This window comes from Helianthus annuus, chromosome 17, assembly GCF_002127325.2.
Source record: "Helianthus annuus cultivar XRQ/B chromosome 17, HanXRQr2.0-SUNRISE, whole genome shotgun sequence".
In the NCBI taxonomy this organism is placed as follows: Eukaryota; Viridiplantae; Streptophyta; class Magnoliopsida; order Asterales; family Asteraceae; genus Helianthus; species Helianthus annuus.
In genome coordinates this window covers 99,471,769-99,478,858 of record NC_035449.2, presented here as the reverse complement: position 1 = coordinate 99,478,858, position 7,090 = coordinate 99,471,769, and the positions used below count along the sequence as shown (strand labels likewise).

Below are 7,090 nucleotides of genomic sequence, written 5' to 3'. Positions count from 1 at the left end.
CTGAGATAGTAAAAAACAAAAAGAAACTGTCACTACAAAAAAATGCCATTTAGTGGCAATCAAAATGTGCCACAAAATACCTAAAAAGTGCCGCTAAAGACCCTTGTAGGAATGAGTGGCACACAAAAAAAAGTGCCACTAGAAGCAGTGCCACTAAAGCCCTTTAGTGGCACTTTTTTGTTTGCCACTACAAACTCTTAGGCCTTTAGTGGCACATAATTTTTGCCACAAAAACTGGCCTTTCCTACATTAGCTTTAATTAATAATAATTATTATTTATTACATAAAAACAAGAATAAAACTTTAACATGTAGAAATCATAATATAATAACTTCAATTGAAAGTTTGATTGTCTTCCTCACATTGCAAATATTTCAAACAAATGTCAAATAAGTATCAACTTAAGTCTATATCAAACAAACAAAACAAATAACTAATAAACCTTTGAATAAAAACTCAAAACTTCATTGCACTTATAAACCTCTTTCACAATCTTCATGCTAGTTAAATGATTGCTATTATCAATCGCATTCCCCTGACCAACAGTGAAACCACGACTACCAGGCTGAGAAACGCCACCAATAGGTCCATGTACTCCATGGTTGGTATAACGTAAGGCTGCGGACTACCACGATAAGTTGGAAGAGGAACCTGGGGCATTAGATACGCAGATGGATGTAGACTAGGTTTGTGACATCATTGGGTGGCGGTCCAGATGGCATCTACTAGCCTGCACACAAACAAAATGATTAAAATAAATGAAAACCATCTTATGTGATTAGTTAAACAAGAACCAGAGTAAAGAAAAGAAGGCATTAAAGACAGATGTACCCTGGAACTTCTATTCCTTCCATAAGCTCCTGAAGCAGATTCAGCTTCAAGCTTTCAAATGCATATTTTATTTAAATCTACAACCCATCTCTATAAATAAACACATATAAATAAAATTTAGAACAAGGAATACTCAAAGATACACACAATATTAACATAGAATCATGTCCTGTGATGACTAGACTCACATCTGCCATATTAGTACCAAACAAAGTCTGGTAGACATTGAACCACATCCTGAATAGAGGTCAAACATCCTCATCACAAGTATTTTGTCCACTTTAATTTTGTATACCTTGGTGACAATTACATTAGAATTAGACTCAGAAGATGTGATTGAATCAGACTCATTTCTATCTACTTTGCCATCTGCAAACAAATAAAGCTGGTCAAAAACCAAAAAATCTATTTTTGTTAATATATCAAGTATCCAGAAAAAAATTATTTAACCACACTTACCAGGTGATAGGTTTTGGTAAGATGAAAATGGTACCAAATATAGCATGTCATAATAATAGTATCCATTTGAAAGTATACGCATCTTAGTGGCACATGAAGAAAGCAACTAAAGTTCTAAATGACATGGCTCATAAGCCTAGCCTGCATCGCCATATGAGCATCACCCATTTCACCATCAAGTTAACTTTTAGGGACAAGAGCATCAAACTGGCAGTACATTAACATACTGTAAGCAGAAGACAAAACTGGTTAGTAAACACTTGCCTAGAGAAAATAGGATGCCATTTGTTTAGAGAAAAAAAAAGAACAAATGTGCCACATTGGACATTATCATTTCAATCGGCATTCAATATTCCTAAAATTAACATTAACAAATAACCATTAAAAGATAAGCTGCTTATGAAATTTAGAAACAAATAAACGGGCAAAGAACTTACTTTAAAAAAGTTAAGAACCAAGTTGTTAAGTCATAATTTATTCCACTGTCGTGCCTTTGCGCGGGTGGTCGGGTTTCCGCGCATCTGGGAGACCAAGGGGCTGGCAGCGGTCGAGTAGTGGACCTTGACCACAACGCCCGGTGTCAGGGTGGTTGGCACGTCATTCCTTGCCATTCAAAAAAAAATTAAGTGTAAAAAATATATCTTCATTTGTAAGCAATCTACAGCCAAAAGAAACTCCCATTAGCAAATTAGAAACACATTATGAGTTTTTTTTTCCTCAAACCATGTCTTTTTTAAGAGCAACTACATCATCATCATCATCATACTCAGTAAACCCCACCAATAGCAAAGCTAAGGTAGGGTCTGAGGAGGGTAAGATGTAGACCGCCTTACCTCTACCCTATAGGAATAGAGAGGTTGTTTCCAATGAGACCATCGGCTCGATAGTAGTTTTGCATGAAGCCTTGGACATAAGGCACATAACACTCGGCAAACTTATGGAATCAATGTAGCTTCCCTAAAAATGTTGCTTATTTTGAGGATCCTTTAGCCGATATCCTTAAATCTTTTCTAAAATTTAGATAAAATAAGTTGTTAGTATTTTAAATTAAAAACAATTGTAACCGTTTTTTGTTCTGTTTTAATTCAACCTTACTAGGTCTGGAACCTTTACATCCCCTTTAGATAAAATCAAATGTCAAAATCAAGGTCATATCTATTTAGTGATTAATCATATCAAAACAAGCATTCGTGACCTAACAAAAAAATTATCCTAGCGCCAGAAGAAACTAACACTAAAAAGTAAGTACAGATCGCAATTGACGCATCAGCTATCGTTATACCAGATCAACAAATAAGCTCATTGAAATACAGCGACTGAACTCGAAAACTCAACATCGTTAAGCCAGACAGCAAACAAACGCATTGAAATACACAGATTAAACTCAGAAAAACTCAACGCATCAGCAGTTGTTAAGCCAGACATCAAACAAACTCATTGAAATATACGACAATTAAACTCAAAAATAGAACGCATCAGCAATCGTTAAGCCAGATCAACAAGCAAACTCATTAAAACACAGCGATTAAACTCAAAAAACTCAACGCATCGACAATCATTAAACCAGAACAACAAACAAACTCAAAAAAACACACTGATTAAACTCGAAAGACTCAACTCATCAGCAATCGTTAAGGCAGACAACAAGCAAACTCATCAACACACACCGATTGAACTCGAAAATCTGAACCGCTACACAACAATATCAATCAGATCCGAACACTGAAGCTTAATCAACAACAAACACAGGTAAGCGTATCAATCAAATTAAAAACAATGCAATAATCAAATCAACTGGATAAACAGATCGACTGAACTCAAAAAACTAAACGAATCTGAACCGATACACAACAATATCAATCTGATCCAAACACCGAAGCTCAATCGAGTATATCAATCGAACTAAAAACTACACAATAATCAAACCAAATAGATAAACAGATTAAAACTGATGAATCTGAACCAATACACAATGATATCGATTAGATCCGAATACCGAAGCTCAAACAGCAGCAAACCCACTTAAGCATCTCAATCGAACCAAAAATTACACAATGATCGATCAAATTAACTGGATAAACAATTAGGTCAAACGAAACACACCAATTGAACTCAAAATCCACAACAAATCTGAACCGATACACAACAATAATGATTGGATCCAAACAACAAAGCTCAATCAACAATGAAACTGGATAAACAATTTGTCTAATGAAATACACCGATTGAACTCAAGAAAATCAACGAATCTGAACCTATACACAACAATATCGATCACATCAGATCCGAACACTGAAGGTCAATCAACAACAAACACACTTATGCACATCAATCGAACTAAAAACTACACAATAATCAAATCAATTCGTCAAATAGACTAGGTTAACGAAAATCGATGAAAATGTTACATACCAAACGGGAGAACACAACCCAAAAGACTAGTCTGATGGGTGAGAGAGCCCATTTGGTATATAAACCCCACATCAGTTGCCCATACAACCGATGTGGGACAAGTCCGATACCTTGCAATGGTATATTAGTCCATAACAGAAAATGAGACAAACCTGAGGGAAACTAGCGGATTGAGCCCAAATACGGCCGTCATGACCGATAATAGCGGCAGCAGTGAGGTGATTGCCTTCGATCTCGCACATCAAGTGCTCATTGACGTACGCTTGCCATGACATGTTCTCGCTAAAATATCTGCAAGTTTTTGTGTGAAGTTTGTATGTTTGTTGTAGACTTTAAGAGCCACTGCATCTAAAACTTAAAAACATGAGAATTCTGTAAATTTATAGACCTTATGATCCTTTTAAGAATCCTTCTACGGATTCCTTGACTTTGTAAAGAAGAGATTACCTACAAAGTTACTGATACAAGTTTACAAGAACAAAAATATAAATAAGAGAATCCAATATATCAACCATATTGACTTTCTACATGTAAATGAATCACTAAGATACAAATTCGATTTAATTTAGTTTACCAAAGATGTAATAAACTATCAAGAAAAATTTGAATCAAATTTATGCCAAAATCAATTGCACAGGGGATTAATTTGCTAGGAAAACGAGAAGATGAAATTAGGGTTTTTACCATGAAAGCAAAAAATTGAAGAGCAGTTAATGCACTTTCAGACAAAGATCTACCAACCAAATCGGACTACTTATCCACTAATTAGCATCAACGGAATCATTCGCTTATACCAATCGCAACCAACACTCGATTCCGGTAGCTAGGTGACTAGTTTTGATCTGACAAAGGCAGAAATAGCGATGGGAGGGAATTTGCCAGCAATCTGACCTTAGAAGATGAGGATGGAAGAATTTTAGAATTCAAGTTGCCCTAGTTTGTAGAGGGAAGTTGATTTTGGAATGGGAAATTGATTTTGGGGGGAGATTTTAAAATTTTCTAATATATTTGGGAGGGAAGAGATTTAGGGAAAATTTTTATTAAACAGTTTTAGTGAGGGAAAAGGAAAACTTTTAGAAATGCTTCAATTTTATTTTATTTTTTTTAAAATGAAAGATTTTATTCAAAAACACAGCCCCTACACGGGAATCACCACAAACAACCCAGAAGAGAACTTACATCACATCAAATGAACTACGCTATTCGAGCTCGGCTTGAAATAAAACTGAAATGAGTCGAGCTTAAATGAGCTCAAGCTAAGTTCAAGCGTAAAAATATTTTTTTTAGTAAACAAGCCCGAGCTTTATTTATCGTGCTCAAGCCAGCCCGCGAGCCTAAACGAGCCTATTATCTCTATAGTTTTAATAATTGCTATTTATAAAGTTATGGAAAAATAACTAGATTATGACCCTAATTTCGTAAAAACTACCTACGAGCTGGGTTCGAGCTCAAGCCCGGGCTCTGCTTAGCTCGATTGCACCCCTAATTTCGAAGCACATGTAAAATGTCATTAAAAGTTTATTAAATGTTTTCGTGGCATAGGAAAAGTGTCATTAAAAACCTAATTTAGGGGCATAAAAGCTAAATGCCACTAAAAGTGGGTGCTAAGGAACTATGGCACACGCAATGTGCCATTAAAAACCTAAATTAGTGGCACAAAACGTAAATGTCATTAAAAGTGTGTGCCACTAAATGACCTTTTTTTTGTAGTGTGTTAAGAAAAGAGTTTGATTTATTTGGCTGTTTGAAAAACGAATCTGTTTCTAAGATGATTGAAAGATTCGGGCACTTGAAGTTGGAGCTGGCAAGACACGGGGTTGTATATTCTCGAGAAGAATTAATTGAAAAATTGTTTGACTCGCTGTCGGATGAGATGGATTGGCAATACTTTGCTTTGATGTTGAAGAATATGATAAAGTCGGAGGATCTGACAGTTGATATGTTGATTGAAAGACTGGAGAGTCATGAGCTGGAGATCAAGAAATCAAATAAAGTGAATCATTTCTCATATCAGCAGAATGTGGAGCTGTACTATCCAAAAAGTATGATTCCCAAGAATGTGTCTCCTAAGACAACTTTCTCTTCTGAAAATTCTAACACATCAAGTAAAGAGAGTTCAAGCAGTGGTTTTCATAGTGGTTCTTCATCAACTTCAAGCCAATCAGCCTCAAAGAACTTGTTTCAATGTAACATTGTTGTGGATTTAAAGAATGCTCAAAATTTCAATGAAGAATCCGCAAAGCAGCAGATGGTGTTCTTAGCTTCTGTGCTAGAGTCCTATGAGAGCCTTGTGGCAGGCAAGATTGGAAATACTAACCTCACCAAGGAGGACTACAATCAGATCGACCTTGAAGAGATGGAGTTGATCGACATCAGGTGGTGTATGGCTAGTGCAGTCCGACGAGCACAACGGTTCATGGAGATTACTGGTAGACATTCTATCGGAGGGCCGTCCACAAAACTTGGCTTTGAGAAATCAAAAGTCACGTGCTTCAGGTGTAAACAAAAAGGGCATTTCAAAAGAGAATGTTGAAACGCACCAGCTGATGATACTGCAAATCCATTTCGTGAAGATTACTATAAAAGAGCAATCTATCATCAGAACAAATCAGAACCGCCCAGAATGAAGCAGCTTGAAGATAACCCCAAAGAAAAATCTAGAGCTCTTGTTGTTATTCATGAGGATGAAGGTTTTGACTGGAGCGAATTGTTACCAGAGGAGGATGCGGTAGGATATACATTTGTGGCAAAAATTGTTCCTTTTAAAGACAACAGAAAAGGAAAAATTTGTCAACAGAAGGATGAAAGCCCAAACCAGGATAAGCAGAATCTATAACACATACAAAGAAGCTAAAAGAGCAAAAAGATGGGATGCCGACAGAGAATGTTACCTTGTTAGGATCCGAGGCTCTCATGATTGTGCTTGTTTGTGATGTTTGAACAAATCAAATAGATATGAGCAGTTTTAAGTTCAGCGGAAATGGATAACAAACTTTGTAAAGACAATCAAAGGAGAATATAGTTTGACAAACAATTGCTTTTTCATAGAGTCGAAAGATTACATTAAAAGCAAAAGGTTACAATGCAAGCTTACAGACTAAAACTCCCCCTCAGCCTGATACTCCAGGGTTGGTTGCACAAGATGAAAGGATTGAATTGAGGAGAAGAACTCACTCAAAACGAATCAAATATAACAGTATAGAGTACTGTCATATTTTTAGGCAAACCAAACTACTGATGTACCTCAGCTGACGTCACCATGATAGTGACATCTAACAGCCTAACAACCTATAAACACTGATCTATACAAAACTACTGATGTCTAACAACTGATTGATAATATAATACAAAACAAGTCTAACACTGTTCACGTTCCACTGTTGTAGCC

At 36.2% G+C, this 7,090-nt stretch overlaps 1 long non-coding RNA gene across 2 annotated transcripts; it reads right to left on the bottom strand.

Moving 5' to 3' along the window:
- Positions 1-443: 443 nt before the first annotated feature.
- LOC110923384 lies at positions 444-4,685 on the bottom strand. Of its 2 annotated transcripts, none has more exons than XR_002584037.2 (7): positions 4,387-4,685; positions 3,855-4,050; positions 1,728-1,893; positions 1,291-1,516; positions 1,020-1,200; positions 832-921; positions 444-730 (listed from the first exon to the last, which is right to left on the bottom strand). It is a non-coding gene; the product is annotated as an uncharacterized LOC110923384 (long non-coding RNA). The 2 variants fall into 2 exon arrangements; XR_002584038.2 differs by having other exon boundaries at positions 3,855-4,044.
- Between the last annotated feature and the right edge of the window lie 2,405 nt (positions 4,686-7,090).